The sequence below is a fragment of the Ambystoma mexicanum genome, chromosome 1q, assembly GCF_040938575.1.
Source record: "Ambystoma mexicanum isolate Mex_15411 chromosome 1q, UKY_AmexF1_1, whole genome shotgun sequence".
NCBI classification, from domain to species: domain Eukaryota; kingdom Metazoa; phylum Chordata; class Amphibia; order Caudata; family Ambystomatidae; genus Ambystoma; species Ambystoma mexicanum.
Window position 1 is genome coordinate 853,863,899 of NC_090922.1, and position 27,162 is coordinate 853,891,060.

The window sequence follows — 27,162 nt, forward strand, 5'->3', positions numbered from 1 at the left end:
TGGCGAGGAGGGGGTTCCGGATCATGGGAGCGCAGGGTTAGTGTGACTGGAGCGTTCAGGGTGGTGAACTTGAGTTTTAGATGTGGCAGCTGGCTCAAGGGATCCACTTGCTGTGGGGGGGAGAGCTAGGGGGGTATCAAGTCAGCCAAAGCTGTGAGAGCATAGCTATTTCAAGGTCTCCTGTGGTTGAAGGTTTTTAAAACTGATCTCCAACAGGAGATATGAGCATTCAACAACTGCCTCCAACGGGAGGTCCAAACTGCGACCAAGGGGCCTGATTTTAAACTATCGGCATGGCCCCCCGCCACCCAGGCTGTCGTTTGACAGAACCAACATGGTTGAAAGTTTCTCCAAGGGTAAGGTGGTAACAACCATCTTGGTGGAGGGTGTGGACCGCATGGGGTCCTCGGCGAGCTCAAAAGGTTTGGGTGGTTCCAATGCTATGCATTCTGTGTGGGCGTCCTCGCACGTCACTTGGGTTTGCGGTTTCTCTCACTCTGGACCAGGGGGCCCGATTCAGCTTTGGGGAGGTAGTGTTCGGGGCCAGGCTTGTGTGGCCTGGGAGGGATGGGTCTGAGGTCCCGGGGGTGTCCGGACAGAGAATCGATGCTGTGTCGTCAAGGTGGCTGATGGTGCGGGAGGTGCCTTTATACGAGAATTGCAGCGCCGTGGGGAAGAGCCACCGGTAGCGGATCTGCTGGTCTCAGAGGAAGAGCGAGAGTGGGGGAAGCATCCTGCGCTTCTGAAGAGTTAGAGGGGAGAGGTCCTGGAAGATCTGTAGAGGGACCCCCAGGAAAGAGAGCTCATCCTTTGATCGGCCCATGGCTGCGATGGCCTCCTTAGTGGTGGAGAAGTGAACTCTTGTAATTACGTCTGGAGGGGGGTATGTGTTCACTCCCCGGCGGGGGCGCAATCTATGGGTTCGATCAAGTAGAAGTTGGGCCTCGTTCAGATCCGGCAATAGGGACTGGAAGAAGGTACTTACATATTCAGGGAGCTCCTTGTCAAGGATTGATGAAGGCACCCCTCGGATGCGCAGGTTGTTGCGGCGGGAGCGGTTTTCCATGTCTTCCTGTTTAAATTTGAGAATTTTGGTTCTCTCCATGAACGTCTGGACGGTGCACTGCATCTCCGTTAGTGAGTTGGAGTGATCTCTGGCCAAGTCCTAGGCCTCCCCCATCCTCTGCTCAATGCTACTGACCCTTTGGTCAGTTTGTTCTAATTTAGCATTGAGTTCCGTCATGCAGGTTCCTGAATTCTGATTTGATGTCCGACATGAAGGCCTGGAGGTCTTTGTCGTCGATCGCCTTCTGAGGTGTAAGTTTAAGGGGGTGTGTTTTGTTTCCTTTTTCCGAAGCCTGTTGCGTGGTGGAAATACCAGCCGATTTGGAGGACTTCAATGCTTTGGACATGGCTTCGGAGTGAGGGGGAAGCCGAGCCAAGCGGGGATGGAGTGGCCCATAGCGCCCCAGGAGGTTGAGTAGGTAGGAAGAGCTTCCAGGCCTTCAGGAGGTGGAGTAGGTCACCGCAGTCGAGCGGCCTCACAGTGCGAGGTGGCCACGGATCTCCAGGCGGCCCTCTGCGGTAGAGACCAGGATGCAGTTGGCGGTAGCAGGCTCTCCCAGGCTGGCGAAGCAGGGAAGTGGGAAGGGGCACCCTAGGAAGGCAAGGGAGGCATCATGGCCCCACAAGGAGGGGGAGCGTAGATCTGCATGGGTTAGCAGGCCACTGGGGGGGCAGATGTTGCCGGCCCAAGCAGGGGAGACCTCCAAAGGACAGCCGAAGGCAAATGGAGCAAGCGAGGAATAAAGAGAGAGTCCCCAAAGCCCTCAATGCAGGGGAAGTCAGGGCCTGCCACGTCTGTTAGAGGGCAACAGGGCTCACCTGGGTGGCGCACGGTCCCCTCGCGAGGGCCACGCCATGAGTGGTAGGTGGGGGGGCCCTTTTCCAGGAGGGCGCACAACAAGTTCAGCTCCTCGTCTCAGGCTCCCGGTGGCCCGATGTGTGGATTACGCTGGTGGCGGGCTCACTGAGGCATCAGGTGGGGTCCAATGGTGGGCAGTAGGCTGGGCCCCCGGGTGGGCAGGGGCAGGGCTCATCAGCGCCCCCTAAAGCACAACGGAGAGGCTCCGATTTCTGATGTCTGCCGCACGCCGTGGAAGAGGAGTTGGCAGGGTGCTGAAGCGCAGGCTCAGGGGAGCGGCCGCCATCTTGGTTACGGTGCGGGCCGCCGGAGGAGCATTTCTTTCACTGCGTTTACAGCGATCCTTGGGGCGTTAAGCTCCCAGGTTGCAGGCGATGGTGCTGGGGATGTTCCGCTGCAATAGTATATCGGTGTTCATGGCGGGCATAGCAGAAACCAGGAGAAAATAGCTTTTAGCTGTGGGCCCATGCGTAGGCCATTAGTGGAGCTGCCTCATCGCTGGCGCTCCAGGCCACGTCCCTACATTGTATGTTTTCAAATACAAAGTCAGTCCCCATACAAAATAAGTCTCCATCTCGGGGATCACTCTGTTGCTGTTTCTCTCATTTTACTTTAAAGGATAGAAAGACAGTGCCCCTTGCACTCCTTCAAGATATCTGTGCTTTATCTATAGTTATCCTGCTGACAGGAATGGCTGAGGTAGCTCTAGGAAACATGGACCTGACAGCGCGACTCTCTCCCAGAGAGGTAGGGACAGTTATATAGTGTGAGATTGACTAAGAGAGAGATATTGAGACAGGCAGACAGGGTAAGAAATCGAGTGCAGAGGAACTTATGGAAAGAGTGTCTTCCCTCTGTCCTCATTCTCCTCGATCTATCCTCTGCTTTTGACATGGTCAACCATGCCATCCTGCTCAATCGCCTGAGTGACAACTTTGGTATTACTGATCAGGCCCTGGCCTGGATGACCTCCTTTCTCACTGACTGACCCTTTCATGTTCAACTAGGCTCTTTCTTCTCTTCTATCTCTATCTCTGCTTGTGGTGTTCCCCAGGGATCTAACTTCTCTCCCTGACTCTTCAACCACTACCTGGCACCTCTTGCCCACTGCATCACTATGTTCTGCTCCAATTTTCAATGTTATGCAGATGCCACTCAGCTCTCTTCCAGGCTCCCCTCAGTCACCTCTGCTTCTTCTCTCATACCAGTCTGGCCGCAATTCAGAAATGATGTGTCGCCAATGATCTCTGCCTTAATGCCAGTAAGACTGAGATCCTCCTCATTGGGACACCCGCTCCCTCCTTTCCTCTCTCTCTGTCTCTGTCTCTCTGGCCGCACACTCTGGGCCCTCTTCCTGCTCCTTCCTGTGAGGCTAAGAACCTTGGTGTAATCTTCTACTCCACCCTCTCCTTCTCTCCTCACATCTCTGAGGTCTCTAAGAAGTCAAACTATCAGCTGCACCTCCTAAGAGGTATTCTTCCTTTTCTCACTTCCCCCCCAGAAGCTCACTGTCTCCAGAGCTCTGGTCCTCTCTAGGCTGGACTATTGCAACAGCCTCTTTCTAAATCTTCCTGCCTCTACTCTTCGACCTTTACACCTCATCCAGAACAGGACTGCAAGAATTTTCCTTGGCCTCAAGCCCAGGGATCATATCTCTCCAGCTCGGAAATCTCTTCACTGGCTTCCTGTGGCTGCAAGGATCAAGTTCAAGACCCTCTGTATCATCCACAAGGCTTTTTGGGGCTTGGGACCTCTCTACCTCCAACTTTCTCTTCCAAAACATCTCCCTTCTCGAGTTCTCTGCTCATCCACCTCCAACTCTCTGAGGGTCAGATGCTTCTCCAAGCAGAGAGTTGGGGGCAGATCTATCTCCTCGACTGGTGCCTTCCTCTGGAACAGCCTCCCTGCCTCTCTCAAACTTGAGCAGAACCACCTCTGGTTCTGAAAGCAACTCAAGACCTTCTGTTTCGCCTCTGCTTTCTCTCTTCCTCTCCCCTGCTGATGCAGCTGACTGCTCTGTGCACTGGTCACCTGGTCACCCTCTGAACTCGAGCCAAGGCTCCTGCATGTCCAGTTTCCCTTGCACTGCCTCAGAACTCCACACCAATTAAGGGTTTCTATCTGCAACCCTACAGTCCCTTTTCTCTGCACTTATGAGCCACCCGCTGGCTGAAGTTGTGAGTTAACTGAACTTCCCCCTTGCCCTCCCCCTGGCACTTCTCCCCTTCCGTCTTCCCCGCACTTGCATGATCTGAATGACACAAGGTCGAGTAAGATTGTTATTTTGTCCTCCCTTTGTTTCCCACTCCGTGTCTTGTCACGCCTAGAAACACTTGTGTACATGCGCATTAGAAATGCCACATCATAAAATATCATATCATGACAGAGAGAGTGAGAGAAAGCGAGAGAGACAGAGAGAGAGAGAGAGAGAGAGAGAGAGAGAGAAAGAGAGAGAGAGAGAGAGAGAGAGAGAGAGAGAGAAATAGAGAGCTAGAACAAGATTGATGAGATGCCAGGTACAGCTAGTTCTATTTGCATTGTCTTCTTCTCCCTCAACTAAAACCACATTTTATTTTCAAATTCTCTTTCAATAACAGGCATTTGTTGCTGCACAGGAAGTGCAATATATTTACTTTAGACAGCGAGAGAGAGAGCTATAGAGACATAGAGAGAGATTGACAGTATCACTGTGAGATAGTGAAATGGAAACTGTCTGTAATAAACTGGTGTAGGAGTGTATGGTCAAAGTTTGTTTTTGCCTTGTATGGCCAACTCCCACCTTCCCCCCACTAACGACTCCCCTCCTAGCTCTCCTATCACCATGCACTATACAAATATATCCTACTCAGGTTGCCACAACAGGCCTAGCAGTTGGCAGATCAACACTAATCAAGCCATGTCTAAGATCTCCTATTTATCTCGGTCACATCAGCTGTTAGCCAGATCAAAGGCGCTGTAGTCTATCAGATCTTGGATTGCTCTATTTGGAAAACATACGTCCAAGTGTAAGTAAAGTAAAGGAACTGGGTACAACAACACAACAGGCTTTCCTTCTCTTCTCATTGTTCCACTAATTACCCTACACTTATTTCTTATAGAACTATTTGCAATGTGGCTACCTTTAGTGACAGAAGGGTGCAATACAAGATTAGGTAAATTACATAATTTAAATGTTCTACCCGTTCTACTCTTTTCTACTCTCAGCTCTTCCTATTAATGTTCTTCCTCTCCCCAGCCAAGACATTTCCCACAATTGCTCTATGAGCCCCCTGCCTCTGCTTCAGGGGAATGATCCTGGAATCAGCCATGTCTGCCCTTGTTATTACATTATAGCACATTCATGTTTGGGAGATTTCAATTCTACAGAAACACCAAGCACTTGGTTGGTCTGGAAAATGACAGTGAAAGTTCGTCAAGGCATAGCCATGGCCCACATAATGTATTAGTCACAATGAATTGTGAAACTAATTAAGATTGAACCGTAATCTCAGAAAGAGCACACAATGGGCCACATTCAAAATGATTTTCACTGGAGTAAATGAGGATATAGGCCTCAGAGCATCTCATATTTGGAGCAGCTTTCTTAAACCTGATTCACAAAGCCAAAAAAGCAGAGCACATCTGGAGATGCTTGCGCAAAAGTAAAATTAATAAATATCTGCTCAAAGCAATCTTTTAAATGCTCCTAACAGTTCAAGATTTGCTCCAGGATTAGGCTGTGTGAGTCACGTTTATGGTGGGAGGGCCAGTGCATTCTTTTGTGAATCGGGCCCAATGTGTTTAACAACTGCAATGACAAATTCACTCCGATAGGACACATGATGTGATATGTTTTGAACCTAATGTAACAATTAGGCACAACTGTGTTTAAAAAAGGTTAGCAGCACCCTACAGCTCATAAGCATTGCGCAGGAATGTTAGCACTATTTGTCAGGCTCAGGCATTTTTCTTTCTTACTTATAAAACTTTATTTCACGTTAATAACAAAATCATGTGAACAATACAATGCAAAAATGAAGGAGAAACACATATCAAAATAGACACATGCATTAGGATATCTTATCTATTTCCATATTTGCAATTAAAAAATCAGTTGAACTCCAACCTGAAATAACACACCACATCTGCACGTACACTTATTCCTAGCCTTTCCTACATTTCTGCAATAATTTTAGCGACAGTACAAAATGTATTCAGGTATATTCAACCAAGAGCACATGTGTTTCTCCATTACCATTTTTGCTAATTTATGCACATGTAAAATCATACCATCAGATGTCGCATTTATTAAATAGTACATTGCTTCATCACATGTTTTGTGGCACATTTATAAAACCATGTAGATAATACTAACAATCATTCAGAATAGAGAAATACACAGTTTAAAAATGTGTAGCTAGGTGTTTCTAATTCTAGTCTACATAAGCTACAAAGCTGTTGACACTGAGGTAAATTAGCCCTTTCCCTCTTTTATTTCTCAGAGGCCATTTGGTTACAGTCAAATAATATGTAATCATATTTGATATTTTATAAAATGCCACGTACAGACAATTGCCGTTTCAGATCTCTTGGTAACATCATTATTACCAACATTTGTGGTGCACAATGAATGACCTCGGAAGAACGAAGGCATGAATCAACACAGGTGTATCAAACCCATGTGCCAGTAGCAGCTATTCCTTCTCTGTGGGATGTCTACCCCCCAAACCCTGATATAATCTCCTCATCTCTCAATTGGAAGGTATGTTAAAAGTAGCTGGGCCCTGTATAATTACCATCTCCTCACAGACACAAATGAAGAGGGGACTATGGAATTCTCTAATGGATACAAACATGGCAGTACTTTGGCCATGTCCCTCCCCTTGCTACACTCATGTTGTGCAGGCATTAGTGGCCCACATCACATCAAGAAGAGCAACATCTTCCATTGGGCCTTTCATGCTGTCATTTGATATTTCCAATTGCTCAGCTATTGAAGAATGCGGTGTTGCTAGCATTCACATTTTTCTAAATTACTAAACAGAAAGCAGCATACGCATTTAAAATATTATTCTTTCACAAAGGTTTATGAAAAGAGTTCTTATATTGTGGGTAAGAACATCAAATGTGTTTTTTTGTGGGCGCATGTTTAAGGATAGGGCCAAATGTGCTCTCTGCTTTCAATGAAAAGAAAAAACATGAATTTTACACGTTGCAACCAAATTGACATTAATTGGTCAATGTTTGCTATTAAAATATGCCTTGGGTCTCCTATATTCTACATTTGGCCAGCAAGAGGTATACAGAATGCCTGGCTGGTTAGAATGAAGTGCAGCATATAATAGCCAACTAGTATCAATTTTCCATATTAATGGATGAGCGAGGTCCATTTTGAACAATATGGTTAATATTCTTAGCACTGTAATAGCGCTTAGATGAAGGTTTGCGGCACTTAAGCATTGACTGCAGACAAGAATAACTGCACTATAGAGCTCACATGTAGATTCAGTGTGCTGCATACATTCACTTCAATCATTTGTAGCTTTACTATAGTGCTTAGAAAGAGATTGCCTATTGAATGTATATATGTATTATGTATATACATAGATATTAGATTTGAGATTTAGATATTAAAATTGACAGGTGAAAGGTGAAAGGCCTACTGTTATTTTGCATTACAAGTTGATATGACTTTAGAAAAATCCCTTTTAAAATATTCCCTTCCAGAAGCAATTATAACAACGTTGAAAGGTGCAAATATTGTTCAGCAATTTGGACATAGATAAAGCCCATTTACATACAGAGAAATGGTGCATTGATTAAGGCTTATTGGAAGGCGTTAATTAATACTGGCCACAACAGAAAGCAATGACTTGGACGACACATTAGAGAGAAGTGGTGTCCTTGAGCTAATGCAATTTTGAATACAATGCAGAAACTTTTAGGGTGTCATAAAAGAGAGAAAAAACCGGAATGGGGGAACTGTAATCAATATAAATGGTAATTCTACTAGGGCTTTCCCCTATTTCTCCACCCTGACTGGCTCCCCTTTTTACTTCTAAGGCCCACACTCCCCTCACCTGTGTTTTGTTGTTTGGGAGCACTCCATCCTGCTTTCACACAGGGCTGCGTATGAGTTGAGGCTTAGAAGACAATGATGCTGTTAAAAGGGTAAGCCTCTGAAGGTAAGTGTCTTTACTTTTGAAAAGAAGTCTTTAGTCAGAGAAAAAAAAAACTGTTGTCTCAGAGAAAAAATGTTTTGTGGATGGAGAGATCTCTCTTGCTGACTTTAATAATTTTCCTTTTCTTTTGCAGGTTTTTTGAAGAAAGAAATTTCACTGAAGAACTCGGGCATTGTCGAAGGAAAAATCATGAAGCCTTCTCCTGAGATATTTAGGCGCGCTTCCATAGTGAAACGCACAGAAGGGAGTGCCTTCGGTACCCAGCTAAGGGTTTTCTCTTGTGGTAAGTAAGCAAGCGTAATAGGGTAAGACACGCAGACGGTGTGTGTTCGTTTTGAAGTTATAGCTTTCTTCTGTGAAGCGCAGTGTTTGAATGTGAGGAAAAAGCTTGTTGGAGCTTCAGGTACGAATATGCGTATATCTTTTTCCCTTCACCAATATTTTATGATATCTGTTAATTAACTATGGTACCTTTGTCTTTGCAGGTTTTCGGAGGTCGGAAGATCTCAAAATGATGCTGCGGCCATGGTCGAAGACTGTTGACTGAACTGCAGACTTCAAAGGAAGAAATCACCTGTCGGAGGACTGCGACTGCGAAAACATTAGTCAGGTAATTTTAAGTCTGTGGTCTGTGAATATTCTGTGAGCAATTCAAGTTCTTGACATTACTTTTTTTTTATTCAGCAGGTTCTGTGAGCTGAGCGCCGGTAGCGTTACACCCCTGTCAGCGGAATTTACGCGAAGCGCACATTACTGCAGAGGTGGGGCTTATGTAGCCTCCTATGCCCAATGTCTGGTTCTCTATGATAACTTAAACAGTGACCCACAGGGCAGCCATTTTAGGGGGATAGAACACTATTGAATTTCTATGGAAGCCCATGGTTACCTTAATACTGAGGAATATGAGAATGCCATGTTTGCCATGCTAAAACCCATCTAGAGCCTGCAGATTTGTACAAAGAATCCCTCCTGGCCCGGACTCCTGAACCCAAACTAGAAAACCTGGAAGTGATCATGACAGTTCCCAGCCCCCCAAGGCCCCTCCTAAAGGTGGACCCTCTGGCCCTGGCTTGGTTGGATGATTCTAATGAAATCTTTTAAGGAGCTGGGGAGCATGAATGTTAGTACTAGGTTCCCAAATTCTGTCCTGTGGACCGAAACCCTTCCAATCCACCAAGTAAAACAATTTCCTTCTGACTACTTTGGAATCTAAAATCTCTTTCACATTCTAACTCGGGTTCCCCCTCTACACTCATTGGTTCAGTGAGATCTTTGTAGTCTGGTTCCTGGGTTCATTGGCTTCAATAGGGAAACATGAAATACAGTGTGGAATCGAATATGAGGTGGAAGAGTCCATTTTAGTGCCACAGGATTGATGAATGCTTCCACTGGAAATGAGCCTAGATATCTAGGTTGAAATGTACGAGGCCCTTTAACAGAAAAGTGTTTGGAAGCTAGCCTCACCTTGTCTCCCACTTGATAATCAGGAGTATCTCTTTGATGTTTGTCCGAAATGTCTTTTGACTCTCTTTTGCACCAGTCAGATGTACCAAGGCTTCCTTCTGAATTTGGTAAATGTTCTTGTAAAGCCTCCGTGCCACTGGCATCTCTAATGGCTCTGGTGGATCAAAGGCAGAGGTTCATGGATGGTAACCATTTAGAAGAAAGAAAGGAGTATGCCCTGTAGAAGTGTGCTCAGAGTTGTTGTAAGCGTACTCTGCAACCCAGTTCAAATCCACCCAAGTGTGTTCCGTTTGATGAAGGAGACATCGGAGATACTGTTCTAAGGTTTGATTTGTTCGCTCTGTTTGTCCATCGGTTTGTGGATGTTGGCTTGTAGACAATTGCACTTCTATTCTAGCCTTCTCACAACACCTTTTCCAGAATTGGGATACAAATTTGCTCCCTCTATCAGAGACCACTACTGACATATACCCATGTAGACGTACAATGTGTTCAAAGAATACTTTAGCCAAGACTGATGCCGATGGAATTCCTTTCAATGCAATAAAATGAGCCATTTTGGAAAACAAATCCATAACCACCCAAATCGTGTTATAACCTGAACAAGGGGGTAACTCTGTAATGAAATCAATCGATATGGTATGCAATAGTGCAGGTGGAATAGCTAAGGGTTGAAGAAGTCCTGCAGTCTGCTTTGAACTTTTATTTTTGGCGCATATGCAACAAGTTTGGATACAATCAATGATATCTTTGCGCCAAGTAGGCAAACAGAAATGTCTTTTAACCTTAGCTATTGTATCGTCCAGCAGAGCTCCATGATAGTCTGCCAGGACCTGCTCTTGCAGAACCAAAATGGGCAGATAAAGACGCCCCTGGAAGTATGATAGATTCTCTTGAATCGAACACTTAGGCCCTTTCGACTCCCAGGCCTCTAACTCGGTAGATGTCATCCTAAGCCAAATCTTTGTCTCCAAATCATCTTCGGAAAATCCTGTGCCTCCCAACATTTTTTCTTCTGGAATAATACTCACAGGATCTTGAGTTACTTTAACATCTTCGCTCTCTCCGATGCATGACAAAGCATTTGTCTTGCCATTACGCACTCCAGGGCGGTAGGTTATGACGAAATCGTATTCCACTAAAAACAATGCCCAACAGAGTTGTCGTGAGGACTGTGCTTTTGCAGAGCGTAAATATTGCAGGTTTTTGTGGTCAGTAAGAACTGTGATGGTGTGTTGAGCCCCTAATAAATGATGCCTCCATTCCTTGAAAGCATTTATAACTGCTAGTAATTCTTTGTCCGTGATAGCATAATTTAATTCCGCTGCTGACATTCTTTTAGACCAAAAGGCCACTGGGTGCAACTGTCCGGTTTCCAAATTCATTTGGGACAATACCGCTCCCATGGCAGCACTAAAAGCGTCGGTCTCCACTACAAATGGTAAATCAGGCTGAGGATGCCTTTGTAACGCTCACCTGATTCCCACGGAGGCGCGGGTCTTGGCAGGAAGGTGTCTGTTACACGAAAAGTGATGTGCAGGATTCGGTTGGCTTCTGAGGTCGAACCTCTTCGCACTGTGTGTCGAACTCGAAGGGTGAGGTTTCTGCAGGTGAAAGAATATGGGGATTAAAGGTCTGGGTTGTTGAATGTCCCTATCTCTCTCTCTCTTCCCAGCTTGTCTGTTGAGCCCCCATCCCAGGTCAACGTGCTCACCTTAGATAGGTGAATGCTGGGCTCTCCATCTGCGTCTAGTGCAGGGTGCCGTTGCCAGTTCCTTCACTGGTGAAACGTTGGCCTCTTGACTTCAGAGGATGGGTACCGTCGTTGTCTGCGGTAAGTTTCTGTCATGATCTCTGCTTCCAAAAGGCCAGGACTTACCCAACTCCCTTGGAAGCAGACCCATAACCCTGGTTCCCAGTGCCAGCCAGTCCCAATTGGGACCTTTTGGACCCTGTCCTGGCGCCAGTGGCGCCAGGCTCATAAATATGCCCAGTCCCAGCGCTGCAAGCGCCGGGCTCATAATGCTTGTCGGACTTACCTGCAGCAGACCATGCTGCTTACTTACCTGCCAGTTGAACCCCTGATCCTCTTCTGTTTGGGACTACTTTTCCTGTTGGGTGGGGCAGGAGCCACTCCCTAGGTTCAGAACACTGGAACTCTTCTGGAAAGCAGGAACTCTTTTCTTACCTAGGCGTGGCTGTGGAAGGAGACACCTAAGCACTACAGGAGGCTATTTAAACCACACCCGATGGATGAATCTTGCTTTGCGTTATTCTGCATCCTCTGCAGCAGAACGCTCATCGTGTCTTCTGCATCTGATCCTGGGCCTAAAGGAAAAAGGCTTACCATCCTGAATCCAGTCTTCAGCAACATCTATAAAGACAAGAAAGAACAGGTTAGCACTACGGTCTTCAGTGACAGCGCATCTCTTACCTGGTCCATCGGCTGTCATTAACACCTCGCGCAGCATTCCTGCATCTGAAAGACAAAGGCTTACCTACTCTTCACGTGCTCCGGAGGTCATCGCACTGTATTCCGGCATCTGAAAGACAAAAGCTTACCAACTCTTTGCACGCTCCGGAGGCCTTCGGCGCTGCATCCCGCATCTGTAAGACAAAAGAAGGTGCGTTTAAAGACATTGGGTAACGTTCAATACTCACGTGCCATTACTCCATCCACGCCGAACTCAGTGGGCATTCCGGCATCCTTCAGCAGCTCCAAACTGGTACCTGCAAAATAAAAGGACAGTTAGTGCGCATCGTGAAGCAAGCAACAAGCGCTTACTTACGCGCTTCCAGGCGCTTCTATTCCGCATACGGGTCCATCCTCAACTCACTTCAGCCAGTCAACCGCCATCGCCGGAACCCTGCAAAATAAGAGACAGCATTACAAAAGACTTTTAAAGACATTTGAAATATTCGGAACTCACCGTTCGTGAAGTAAACGACGGATAGCAGTCCTCTGAAGTCAAGAGGCCTGCGCTACCTATCCAGTGAAGAAACTGGTTACAGCATCCTGCCCCGAGGCAGATGGAGAGCTCGGCGTTCACTTACCTAAGGTGAGAGCGTTAACCTTTGGGGTTCTACAGGAGAGGAGAAAAGGAAAGAGATAGGGACACCCCAATAACCCCAGTTCATTAATCCCATATTTTCTATCTGCAGACATCTTACTCTTCGAGTCAGGCATACAGTGCACAGAGGTCCAGCCCAAAGAGCCAACCGGGTGGTGCACATCACTTTTGAAGATACGGTAGTCGCCCAGTCAAGACCGGCGCCTCTGCGAGAATCAGGTGAGCGTTACAGTTTCTGGACACCTTTGTCTTTATAGTCTTTTTATGCGTGGCAGTGAAGCGCCTGGAATTGCGTAAGTATGGTTAGCGCTCTTACTGTCTCTTTCTTTGTCTTTGCAGGCGACGATGAAGAATGAAGAAATCCGGAATTCGCCGCGTGCCGGTAAGTGTAACACTGCTGTTGTCTTTGCAGGTGAAGATGCAGCGTGAAGAATCCGGAATGCACAGCGTGCTGGTAAGTATAATAATGCTGTTTATCTTTGCAGGTGAAGATGCAGCGTGAAGAATCCGGAATGCACAGCGTGCCGGTAAGTATAATAATGCTGTTTATCTTTGCAGGCGAAGGTGCAGCGTGAGACACGGCCGCTGCCGATGGATCAAGTAAGCACTGCGAGTTAAAGTTCGTTCTGCTAACCTGTTGTTTCTGGTCTTTTGCAGGTGCTGATGTTGATCGGGTACAGGAATGGTAAGTATAATTCTTGCAGGTTCAGGATCCAAAGAAGAAAAGCTGGAACAGACTCGGTGAGCGTTCTGCTGCAGATGCAGAATAACGCGAAGCACGTTTCATCAATCGGGTGTGGTTTAAATAGCCTTGGAGTGATGAGGCGTCTCCTTCCACGGCCCCGCCTAGGTAAGAAAAGAGTTCCTGCTTCCAGAAGAGTTCCAGTGCTGTATCCAGGGAGTGGAGCTGCCACACCCAGGTAAGAAAGTAGTCCCTGTTCACCGAGGGCTTCTAAGAGTCTGGTAAGTAAGCAGCATGGTCTGCCGCAGGTAAGTCCACCCAAGCACCTTCACACCAATGATGAGCCCGGCGCTTCCAGTGCCGGGACCGATGCTTCTGATGAGCCTGGTACCACCGGCGCCAGGACAAGGTCCAAAAGGTCCCTGTGGGGACCGGCTGGTGCCTAGGATTAGGGTTAGGGGCCTGCTTCCAAGGACGTTGGGCTGATCCTGGCTCCTTGGAAGCAGTGATCATGACAGTATCCCCCCTCAAGGCCCCTCCTAAGTGTGTCTTCCCCGGGGGCTTTGGCTTGTCGGGGTGATTCAGATGGAATCTCTTGACCAGACGAGGTGCGTGGACATGTTCTGAGGGTTCCCAAGACCTTTCCTGGGGACCGTATCCTTTCCAATCAACCAGATAGTATAATTTAGACCTGGAAATTTTGGAGTCTAGGATGTTCTTTACTTCGAATTCGAGTTCTCCGTCTACCAAAACGGGTTCTGGGAGTTCAGTCAATCGGGTTTCTGGTTGTACTGGTTTTAATAAGGAGGCATGGAATACTGGATGTATTTTCATATGCGTAGGTAATTCCAATTTGGCAGCCACCGGCGGATTAATTATGGCAGATATGAGGTAGGGTCCAAGGTATCTCGGAATGAAAGTGCGGGGTCCTTTTAAAGGCAGGTGCTTAGTGGATAACCAGACTTGATCTCCTACAGCATAGTGAGGGGCCTCTTTACGGTGCCGATCGGCTGCCTTTTTGAATTGAGCTTTAGCTCTTTGCAGATGGGCAGAGGCTTCCTTAAAAGCACAGGTGATCTCCGAATGCAAGTTATCCACAGCAGGTGCTTCAATTTCTTGGGGAGGATCCAGGTTGGAGGTTCTAGGATGGTGTCCATATAATAGGAAAAAAGGAGTCTTCCCGGTTCCAGAATGAGTTGAATTGTTGTAAGCGTATTCAGCGATCCAAAGAATGTCCTTCCAGGGGTTTTCTGTTTGTTGGAGCATGCAACGTAGATATTGTTCTAGTGTCTGGTTTGTCCTTTCGGTTTGTCCGTCAGTTTGGGGATGGTGACTGGTCGAAAGTCTTACATCAACTTGGGCTAAACGACAGCAACTGCGCCAGAAGTGGGAGATGAATTGACTTCCCCTATCGGAGACTAAAACCGAAGGAAAACCGTGTAAGCGAACGATGTTTGCCAAGAATTCCCGGGCCAATACTGAGGCTGAAGGCAGACCCTTCAAGGGTATGAAGTGAGCCATCTTAGAGAATAGATCCACGACTACTAAGATGGTAGTATACCCCAAGCATGGAGGTAAGTCCGTGATAAAATCCACGGACAGGGCATGCCATGGACAGGGAGGGATGTCAAGTGGCTGTAATAGGCCGGCTGGTTTCTGCTTTTGACTTTTATTCTGGGCATACACACCGCAGGAGATTACAAAGTCTCTAATATCCTTTTTCCACGATGGCCACCAGAAATGTCTTTAAAACTTTTCAATGGTTTTGGTAATGCCAGGGTGCCCCTCCATTAGAGAATCGTGATAACAGGAGATTACTTGTTTTTGTAGTTTCTGACAGGGCAAGTGCAATCGTCCTCGGAAATATGGTAGGTCTTGATCTACTGAGAACTCTTTTCCCTTTAATTGCCAGTCCTGCAAATCGGTCGGAGTTAGGAGTGATTTAACCGTGGTCTTGATGTCTTCAAAAGATTGAGTGCTGACCAAACCCAAAATCCTTTGTTCTGGGATTATGGGTATTGGATCTGGATTGATCAAATGTTCATCTACTCCCATCCGGGAGAGGGCATCCGCTTTTCCGTTCTTACTACCTGGTCGATAAGTAATTATAAAGTCAAATTCTGCTAGGAACAGAGCCCAGCGAAGCTGTCTGGAAGACTGAGCTTTGGCTGTCTTTAGATATTGTAGATTGCGGTGGTCAGTCATTACGGTGACTGTGTGTCTAGCTCCTAGAAGATAATGCCGCCAGGCTTTAAAGGCCGATCGGATGGCCAAAAGTTCCTTGTCTGTAATTGAATAGTTGATCTCAGGAGGTGAAAACTTGCAGGACCAAAAGGCAACCGGATGTAGTTGGTTTGTGACCGAATCTCTTTGTGATAACACTGCTCCCATAGCAAGACTAGAAGCATCCGTTTCCATGATGTAAGGAAGTTCTGGGCGAGGATGTTTTAAAACAGGTGCAGAAATGAATTTAGCTTTTAAGTCTTGAAAAGCTTGTTCCGCTTCAGAAGACCACTCAAAACGTTTGTTCTTTTTCAACAGAGCGGTGATGGGCTGGACTATCCGAGAAAATTCAGGAATGAATCTGCGGTAAAAGTTAGCGAATCCTAACATGCTTTGAACTCCTTTTACAGAGGTTGGTGATGGCCACTTGATAATTGCATCAACTTTCTTTGAATCCATATGGACTCCGTTAGGTGACAATATGAATCCCAGGAACTCGACTTCCGTTGCGTTGAAAACGCATTTCTCAAGCTTAGCAAAAAGATTATGTTGACGCAATCTCTCGAGAACCTTTTTAACGTGTCTCTGATGTTCTTCTTCAGATGATGAATAGACGAGGATGTCGTCAATGTAGACAACTACACACACATCTATGAGTTCTCTAAGGACATCGTTCATAAAATATTGGAAAGCAGCAGGAGCATTACACAGTCCAAAGGGCATCACTTGATATTCGAATAGCCCGTACTTGGTGCGGAAGGCCGTTTTCCATTTGAAGTGGGAGAATGGAAGACCAGGCTCCCGTCCTTCACCTCTCGAGCTTGGCCTAAAGGGTCACCACCCAGACACCCGCCATGAGGAGAGTTTGTCCAGTTACCAGACGACCAGATACCCTGGTACAGGAACATACGGATGTGTCCATCTGCCTGTCCAGCAGCCCGCACTGGCCATGCCGACACCTGCGGCACGGACCAACTAGACTAAAATCTACACGTCGTTAGAGATGCCATGACGACCTAGACAACGGGAAGCACATCTGTACAAATATACACACTGAACATTCCCACACCGATCTACATGAAGAATATACTCAGTGCTATGACGTAGGCGACAGGCATATTCACGGACATGCATCTTTATTATTTTTACATAGGCTTTCAGAATGCAGAAACGCAAGACGCATCATGAACTCATCTACAAAGCTTGCTCACGCTTCTCTTGAAACCAGTTACCACCATGAGAAGTGTAATGAAGACACGATACTGGTCATGGAACTATATGCTACTATAACCTAAAGCACCTATGCACCAAACGGACCACTTATGCACCAGGCCCAAGTAGGCCTCAAACAAGAGCTCCCGTGGACATTAACAAAGCAAGAGTCAAGTTGCTGATCCTGCAGAAAGAGCCGGGTGGAACAACCAGCCAAGGTCGCAATGTTGCAAACCCACATTCCAAGAGCAAAGCATCAAAGGCACGATGTTGCAACCTCGCACTCCGCGCACCAACGTTAAGGTCACACCTGCAAATTAAACCAGACACACAGTGGAAAAGCAATATTAATTATGCAGAATTCTGCCTCAAACACGGTCCCTCCCCACGTGACCAAGCCGAACCTGACGAGGTGCCAAACCCAGGAGAAAAGAGGCGTCTGGATCCCTCGCTACGAGACACAGGCAGATACACTTGAAAGGCAATGGACATCTGCGACAGTGGGAGCGGTCAGCCTTCCAGCTATGAATAAACCCTCACATTGTCTGCACGTACCCATAATGAAACATTGTTGCAAATTGCAGGTACACCGAGAGCTGGGAACAGCGGTGGTCCCAGGCTGGGAGGCTCACGGGCGCACCAATCAGAACATGGGGCTCCTATCACTGACGACAGTAATATTAACCAATCCTCAGGAGTCTTCATGTAACAATTCTCATGTATCTAATTGTAGGGACAACCCAGATATATCACCTGACTAACCCTCAGCCACTCATATTATTCTCTATACGTATGCTATACTAACCCTACCACTCGAGCAACCAATTAAGAGTGGCGATAGGTTTTTTGTTAATTTTCTAAAGTGACGCAGGTAGCGCGTCATACTACAGTAAAAAGGGCCTGCGAGCCCCACGATTGTGTGTGTGTCAGGACGGACGCGTACGCTCCTTGACCCATCCCTGCCGTTTTGTCTAATAAAAAGCAGAGTCACCTTGCTCCTTGTGTGTGTCTCATACTCTATCTCATCTGGGATATACACGGGAGGAGTTGGGGCCTCCCTGCCTGGAGGTCTGCGGACGGCCCGGCCGACCCCGGCAGAATTTCGCCCCGACAAGTTGGAGGCACTGCTGAGATCTGTTTAAGATCGACTTTTTATTTTTTTTTACTTTTTCCAGGCACTCCCGTTGCGAGGAGGCCCGGCGGCGCGGCCCCCTCTGCCGTTGCCCCCTTCTGAGGACTACAGGACCATCGCGGAGCTGCGAGAAGACCGGACAGCGCAATCCGGATATTGGCCCTCGGGAGCCGGTTGAGAAGTATCCCGCCCGCGGTTGGCGAGTGTCCAGACGTGGTCCAGACGAGGGGAGGTGGCGAGCCGCTTGGAGGGGTGCACGCAGTCGAGTGGCCCTGCATCGAGAGAACTTGGTGAGCATGACACGCACAACAAGCAATGTGAAATTGTGAGGGAGGGGGAGGAAGTAAATAAGGGAAGAGGGAGGTGTTGTACAGATGCACGGCGAAGGTCTAACAACTTAGTGTTGCCAATGGAATGAATGGTAGCGAAACGAGTGCGAGAGCAGTCGGCTACGTTACGCGGAAGAGGGGGGCGGAGCACGAAAACATCACGTGCGGCCGCTCGTAAGACACTGATTGGCCTAAATCGCGACTACGTGTAAGGGTGGGTGTGTGTGGTTTCCTACGATTTGGCATTTATTGATCAATGAGTAGACGAGGATCCCTATTGTTCGAGCAAGAAACTCGATAGGTAGATGACGTTTCCCTGTAGGCGGTAGCTAGTTGCCTAGTTGCCCAATACGGAAGATAATTGGCTGGTTAAGCCCTCCTGTTGAGGGGCGTATCACACGCGAGGCGACGCAGCGTGCGCAGTCCGATTATATTATTAATTTGATTACCTTGTTCCAGGAGTGACAGGAAGACAGCTGTAGGGTTAGCGGGGGTAGGTCGCAAGTGTATTTTGAACTTAAAGAACATATGAAGAATGTACCAGTAGCTCGAAGAAATCGGTGACGTCACCAGTAGGGCTTTAATAGGATATCGCGAGCACGAGGAACTTTGGTTTTGAGAGTAGTGGGGAAGAGAAATATGATAAGGGAGCGGACACGGAGATAAACGATAAACGAGTGGATCGGGAAAAGGAGAAGGGGAGAGAGGCGTGGCTGCGCACGGAGAACGCCGGCCACGGCAAGTGTAAAAGGGGGAGGAGACGGGGAAACAGGACGACTGTATAAGAGCGTCGTAAAGGGTACGCAGCCGCAGGGGGCTGCGTGCGCTTCGGCCGCAGGGGGCCGTAAGGGAAGGAATATACAAAATAAAATCATACACATATATACATATTTTATTTTTTTTAAATAATTTTTTAGTGCATAATCTGTCAAAGGATTGTCGTAAATCCCCACATTTGCGGGGGTAGGTAAACAATATAAGGTTGTATATTGTAAACTGCTAGTGAGGGGAAGGGTAACAAGTGGAGCGCCACTATGTCACACGGGACAGGGTCGGGAGGGTGGGGGAACACCCTCACTACCCCACTACAACACATATGCACCGCACTGCCACCCCATAGGGAGAAATTAATTAAGTACAGCATAGAGTGGACCCAGGGGACGGATAACAAAATGTTAACACCATGGCCGCCTAATGGTAGTTTCGATCCATATGCCCAACATTCACTGCTAAACCATCTGCACAATACATACAAGGGGAAGAAGTTGGCAAACCATGTGGAGGTGTTTAACTTATGGAGGATGTTCCAGGGGTCCCGACCAGGACCAAATGGAATGTTCACTATGGGGGAAACACCGGAAGAAAAGGAGATTAAGAAAGAAGGAGAGGATGGGAAAAAGGGGCGTGAAGGCACAAAGAATACAGGGAACGGAGGAGAGGGAGGAGAAAAGATTGATAAATCAGAGGACATAAAGAAGGAACCAAGCAACGAGATACCCATAACACCGGGAGTGAAAACAGAGGGAGGAGGGTTGTACCCTTTAAGAGAATTAGGAGAAATAGAAGGACAGTTAAGGGCGGCTGAAGGATACTCGAACCCGGCATACAGCCCTCCACCATATGTGGCTCATAGGAAGATACCAGTGGGGGAGGGGAGGATTGGAGAAGAACAGACTGTAGAGATAGGAAATGAGTGGGTAGCTGCACAAATATTATTAAAATTACGAGGTTCACTAACTGGAGAAGAGAGGGAGGTAGTAAAGAGAACAGACGAGGATAGTGCAAGAGAGAGTGAAATGAGGGGGGAGGAGCTATTACGGCAAAGGGAAGAGATTTTGGAGGAAAGATTAGCAAAGCTAAGGGATGAGCAGAATGAATTGATCAAACAGCTTGAGAGGGAGGAAAGAGAGAGAGTGAGGAAAAGGAAAGAAGGTAAGAACGAATTGGAAAAATTAAGGGAACGAAATGCGGAGCAAAGGAGAGAAGCTGAAAGGGTAAAAGCAGCAGCAGACAGGGTATCAAGAGTAGTGCTGAGAGAGAAGAAGAAGGAAGAAGAAGAAAAGGAAAAGGAAATGGAAATATGGAAGAGGAGGGTACTATCAGAGACAGCTAAGAAATATGAAGAGGGGAAAGTAATAGAAAGTATAGTAGAAAGAGAAAGGGTGAAATGGGAAAGGAAGAAGGAGGATGAAAGGATACTGGAACAGATGAGCAACGAAGTAATGGAGGAATTGAAAAGGAAAAGGGAGGAAAATAGTAGGGAGATGGAGGAGAGAAGTGAAGGGGAAAGAGAAGGGAGGAGTAGGGAGAGTGAAAAATGGGGGGATGTATATAGAAGTAGAGAAGTAGCAACAACATCAGCACTAGGGGGAGCAGTCGGTAACAAAGGAAAAGGAGAAATAGACCTAATAGATTTAGAAACCGTAACAATAAAAGGGAAAAAGGCAGAGTGGGGGGTACCATTTATGAATGATTTTTGTAGTGAGGAGGAAGAGGGAGTAGAGAGGGAAGGAAGGAAGAGTGAAAGGGAAAGCTTAGATAAGCTATACCTCACTCGAACAAACATAGACTCGCCATGGATCAGTAGGAGAAGGGAGGAACTGGAGAGAAGTGAGAAGGGAGTGAAAGGACTAGTGGAAAGACAAACCCATGAAACCACACCATCACCATCTCCATCACGCCCTCCCCCATCACACCCTACATGCTCAACCACTGCACGCTCGCTGCACAAAATAAAGCTTGCGCCATTCATGGACATACTGACACCCTATGCATGTCGGCTTAGAGACCTCCCTAGTCGCAGGCAAGACAGACAAATAAACACGCCCGCATTAAACACAGGAAATGACGAAAAGAGGGGAAAGGATGGAGAAGGAGTTAGGAGCAGGGGTAATAAGGACGAGATTGAAGAGGTAAAGGAAAAGGAAGAAGAGGAGGGGTGTGAGGACTCGATATTATGGAACATAAAGGGTGACACAAGACACAACTTAATGCCATTGTTGGAGAGAGGAGGGGTTAGACCACAGTACGTCCCTTGGAAGCATACGGATAAAGAAAATATAAAATGTAGGCTCCCATCACTAAGTGGAGGTGCGGGTAAGTGGATATATGAAATGGAAAAACACACCACAGGACAGAAACTAGCAGTAGGAGACGTGAAGGGCCTGTTAATATCAATATTAGGGGATAGAGCGGATGACATTTGGAAGAGAGCGGGATTCCATGGGGTAACAATAACAAACACATCGCATGATGGGGCACCATTTGCAAACTGCAGACATGCGCTATGGCAGGCACTGAGAGTAGAGTACCCAGACACATCAGACATAGGAGCAATTACTTCCCGTAAGATGCGTGAGAATGAGGATCCTGTTGATTATATCCAGGATATCCAAGAGAAGTGGCGCATGGAAACTAGAGAACAATGGGACAAAACACCAGCCATATTTTATCATATACTAGTACAAGGGCTCCCAGAAGGGGTTCAGAAACAACTAAAGAAAGTAGTGGGAATGGAAGCAAAACCATGGCCAGAAATACAACTGACTATAGTACATCATTGCAGGACATGGCAAGGAAAAATGAAACAAAAGGAAGAAGACAGGAAGACAGAAGAGGCTAAACTAGTACAGAAAAAACTTACTAAATATACAATGGAAGGGGCACTAATAACTACGCCCACACCAATGGCCCAAAGCCCCATACAAGTAGTGGCTGCACAAGATCCCGCTCAAATAGCACCTCCACAGACTATAACACAACAAGTCCCGCCACTGCAATTACACGCACCAAACATGGGAGGTGGGTACCCAATGCAAGGAGCTGGGTATTATAGTTATAACAGAGGGAGAGGAGGATTAATGAGAGGGAGAGGATACGGATATAATACCCAACAGCAGGTGGGAGGACTTAGAAATTCCTACCCCACAGGGCAACCAGTATACCAGGATAACACAGGGAGCTTCCCATGGCAAAGCAGGGAACCACCCGTGTGTTGGAGTTGCGGATTATTAGGACACATGTCACGTACGTGTAGGGTCAGGCCAGGTACACCAGCATGGAATGAACAGGCACAACCTAGGACCTCACAAGAACAGCAGGGCATACAACAACAGCAGACGTTACAACAAGGAAGTGACCAACAACAACAATTAACACAACAACAGCCACAACAACAAGTAGCGCTAACACAACAACCCCAAACTCAACAAACGCAATTGGGTAGGGTGACGGTGTTGGGACACAACCCTTACACAGGGAATGGCCAATCATTGTACCCCCAATAGGACAGCCCACAGACGGCCTTGGTGTGTCCCATCCTGTCAGTAACACCTAATAGTGTGGAGGAGCCACGCATAGAGGTAACGATAGGTGACAAAAAATGATCATTCCTTGTTGACACCGGGGCAACCCGGTCTTGCATAAGGGAAGGTAAATTTAAGATGTCAGGCGAAGCCATGAACACCCAAGGATTTTCTGGGGCTAAAGGGTTGGTTCCCTTTACTGATAACGTTCCCTTATCTATTGGAGATTATGATCTGTCGGTTCTACTTTTATATTATAGTGCCTCACCAGTAAATATACTGGGGAGGGACATAATGAACAGGTTGTATATGACGATCTCCTTTACAGAGGATGGCATAATTTGCTCTACTCCAGGGATTAACATGCTCGCAGCACGACAAATTATGCAAGCATACTGTGGACAGACAGCGATTAGGGCGGAGCCAGTAGATGGCGAGCTATTCCAGTATGGAACAGACATGGCATTTGCATGGATGCCAGGGATAGGAGGGAAAATATGGAGAAGGCCAGCAGCCTATCTGTTCCGACCAGAAACACCTGTTAATGAACCAGAAGGAAAGGTGTTTGTAATGGACATTGAGAGCATTATTGCAACAGCTGATTATATTGCTGTGCACGCCCAAGATAAAGAAGGGAGAGCATGGAGGGCAGTGATAGCACTAGCAGAAGGATGTAGGCTGACCCAGGTGTCAGATGAGGAGCTGTTTTCAGAAGAAAAAGGAGGAAGGTGAAATGGTGTTCATGATGAGTGTAGAAATATGGTTAAGAGTGGCTCACAAACAAGTAGCACAGAAAATTGCAATGGCACTTGAGGCACCAGCATGCACCCCAGTCCCATTCTTTAAGGAGGATATGTCAAGGGTGCCCAAATCATTATGGACTATTAGCCCTTATGACGTGGGATGCATAAAAAGCATAGGGGGTGTAAGGATAAAATTAAAAAAAGGTGCCATACTACCAAGAGTGAAACAGTACCCACTGTCAAAAGAGGCAGATGAGGGCATATATGAAACCATAACGGCCCTCATAAACAATGGCATATTGGTCCCCTCAGAGTCACCATGTAACACGGCTGTGTACCCAGTGCGCAAGGCTAAAGGGGGGTCTTGGCGCTTCATACAGGACCTCAGGCCCTTGAACAACATAGTGGAAGCAGAGTATCCAGTAACAGCAAACCCAGCCACGATATTATGTGGCATTCCAGCAGAAGCATCACGATTTACAGTGATTGACCTTAAAAATGCTTTTTTCTCAATACCATTACACCCAGACTCACAAGATTTGACAAGCTTCACTTACCAAAATACAAAGTGGAAACATACCAGACTACCACAGGGGTATTGTGAATCACCCTCAATTTTCAATAGAGTAATACAGATGGATTTGGGTAACGTTGAAGTGGAAAGCACAGTGTTACAGTATGTGGATGACATAATAATTTGCAGTACAAACGAAAGTAAATGCAGAGAGGACTCGTTAAAAATGTTGACGATATTGGCTGAAAAAGGGTACAAGGTAGACATGGAAAAGATACAATACTGTCAGGAACAGGTACTTTACATTGGCCAACTGATATCCCAACATGGAAGAAGGATTGCACCACAAAGAGCACAGGCCATTTCAAACACTCCAATGCCACAGACTGTGAGAGAACTGCAGCAATTTCTGGGGCTGTGCAACTACTGTAGAGCATGGGTGTTTGATTACAGTTCATACATAGGACCCCTCCTTGAGGGTTTGAAGGAAGCAAATAAAGGGGAGAAAAAGTTGGGGTGGACTATGGAAATGAGGGAGGCCTTTGACGAATTGAAAGACGCGATATCAACTGCTCCAGTACTGGCATCCCCAGACTATGAGCGACGATTTTTCATATTTTCACATTGCGACTCAGCAGTGATGAAAGCAGTATTGGCCCAAAAAACTAGCATGGGCTATAAACCAGTAGCATTTTACAGCGGCCACTTAGACCCTGTGATGTTAGGTCACTTCCCTTGCGAACAAGGCCTTGCTGCAGCTGCTTTTGCAGTGGAAAAAGCATCAGCAATAACCATGGGGTGTCCAACTACACTGTTTGTGGAGCATGCACTATTTGCAATACTGAATAAACCCAAGTCCACACTAACAACACAGAGGGCATCAGGTTATGAGATCATTTTGTCTAGAGCTGAACTAGCAATTGTTAGATGTAGCACGGTTAACCCTGCAAGGTTCCTAGCAGAAGTAATTGAGGAGGGAGATTACGCCCATGACTGCACCCAAATAACTGAAATGTACTCATGTACTAGAAAAGTTGAAGAAAACGCACTAGAGGGAGGTGAGCTTTTGTTTATTGATGGGTCATCAACTATTGATCAAGGAGATGGGATACGGAGGACTGTGGCAGCAGTGGTAAAAATGATGGAGGCGCCGGTGTGTGTGGCTATGAAATGTGTACAATTACCACAGCATTACTCTGCTCAAGCGGCGGAACTGGTTGCACTAATATTGGCATTAAAGGAAAGTTTTGACAAACGAGTAACCATATATTCCGACAGTGCATATGTTACATCCACTGTCCACTCAGGGCTATCAAAATGGAGAAGAAGAGGGTTTAGGAGAGCTGATGGCACTCCAGTACAACATGCCCTCTTATTGGCTGAACTAATTGAAGTAATAAACGACCCCCAAGAACTAGCCCTAGTCAAATGTACCGCACACACCAATGGTGAAGACCACGTCTCAAAAGGGAATGCAGCAGCAGATGCACATGTGAAATATGCTGCATACTTTGGTGAGATATGGAACCCCACAGACTCACAGAGAGGGAGAGGGAGGGGAATGGCTAGGGAGATGTTGATAAGAGAAGGGTACACCCATCTCCCAGCCACACAGATTATGGAGCTACAAGCGGCTGCACCAATGGCCGAAAAAGAAATATGGGTAAAAAGAGGATGTACAATGTCACCAACCGACACACTATGGCGCCAGGGTGGCACTGGAAAAGTTGTAATACCATTGGCACTTTTAAACACCGCCCTGAGCCAATTACATCACCCAGCCCATACAGGCAAGGAAATAATTGCAGCACGAATTAGAGAAGATTGGTTCTGTCCCGAGTTAAATTCTCATGTGTCGAATTTTATCAGCAATTGTCTCACATGTCAACAGTTTACGGCCGGTCATACCCTAAAGGTGATAAGAGGTACCATACCCCGGCCAGAGGGACCTTTTCGGCATCTCCATATTGACTATGTTGATATGATCAACATATGTCAAGGTAATAGGTATATGATTGTAGTAGTATGCCCATTTTCTAGGTGGATTGAAGAAGGGCCCTGTTCACACCCAGATGCATTTAGAGCAGCCAAATTGCTAGTAAGGGAGGTCTTCCCCAGGTGGGGAGTGTGCGAGGTTTTAAGGTCAGACAATGGCCCGCATTTCGCAAACGAAATGTTTCAGCATATCACATCCCTGCTGAACATTAAACATAAATTTGCATGTGCATACCACCCACAGGCCAACGGTGTATGTGAACGCCTAAATGGCCTATTAAAAGAGGCAATTGCAAAGATACAGCAAACAACAAAGAAGAGTTGGTTATATTGTCTTCCCTTAGCATTATTTGAACTGAGGAATAGGCCAGGGTCCGACCACCACCTCACTCCCCATGAGGTGGTTACCGGACGTCAAATGCGCCTTCCCCTAACGCCAACGTCAAGAGCATTTAGCGACCATGAAAGTACTGCAAGTGTTCTGGGTGATGAAATGTACCAATATGTGTCTTCTTTGATTACTAGTGTAGTGTTTGTGTCTCAACAGCTCGAGCGCACACGGGGCGGGTCTAATAGAAGCCAACAAGAAGACGCGGATAAAGAACTAGGAAAGGAAGGTCTGTGTAAGATTGCTAAAGGTGACCACGTACTACTTCGCAACTTCAATAGGAGATGGAATGACCCACGCTTTACGGGTCCCCATCTGGTAGAGGAGGTATCAACAAGAGCAGTAAAGTTACAGGACAAGCGTGCCTGGAACCACCTACACGACGTAAAGATCTACGGACAACAGACCCGCCCCAGCGCCACCGACAGGTCCATAGAGAGAACAGCAACAACATCGACAACAGGAGAAGAAGGTTCTACCACAGCCAGCGGCTCACGTATTCCCATACCCTGTCACTCCCCAGACTCCCCAGAGACAATAACTGGAGAAGAAAGGGGTGATCCCCATCCAGCCCACCCCATGATCACACGCTCAAGAAGTAAAACAACGCCCACCGGTTGAACACAAACACCCCCTGCCCACCATCCACTGACCCCTGTACCCATTACAGAAGTAACTGTACTAAAGGACATTGTCTCGCACTAATACACATGTAAACACGTGAATGCTCTTTTCTTTTCTCTCGCACACGCAGGAACCGCGTATTATTGTATTGCTAAGAAGTAGATAATTAACAAATTCACTGCCCAGGAGTAGATGGTACCCTCAGACGATAATTACCCAGAAGAATTGTCACACCAATTTGTATATGAAATAAAAAGGCCAACGTACCTGAAAAGGAAAAGGGTACGAGTTTACTATACAGCGTTCCTTTTGGCCATAGAATATTCAATGCCCCACTTCCACCCGTACTTACCTGCCCTAAGAGATAGATCGCTCAGAGTAGCGTGGGAACAGCTC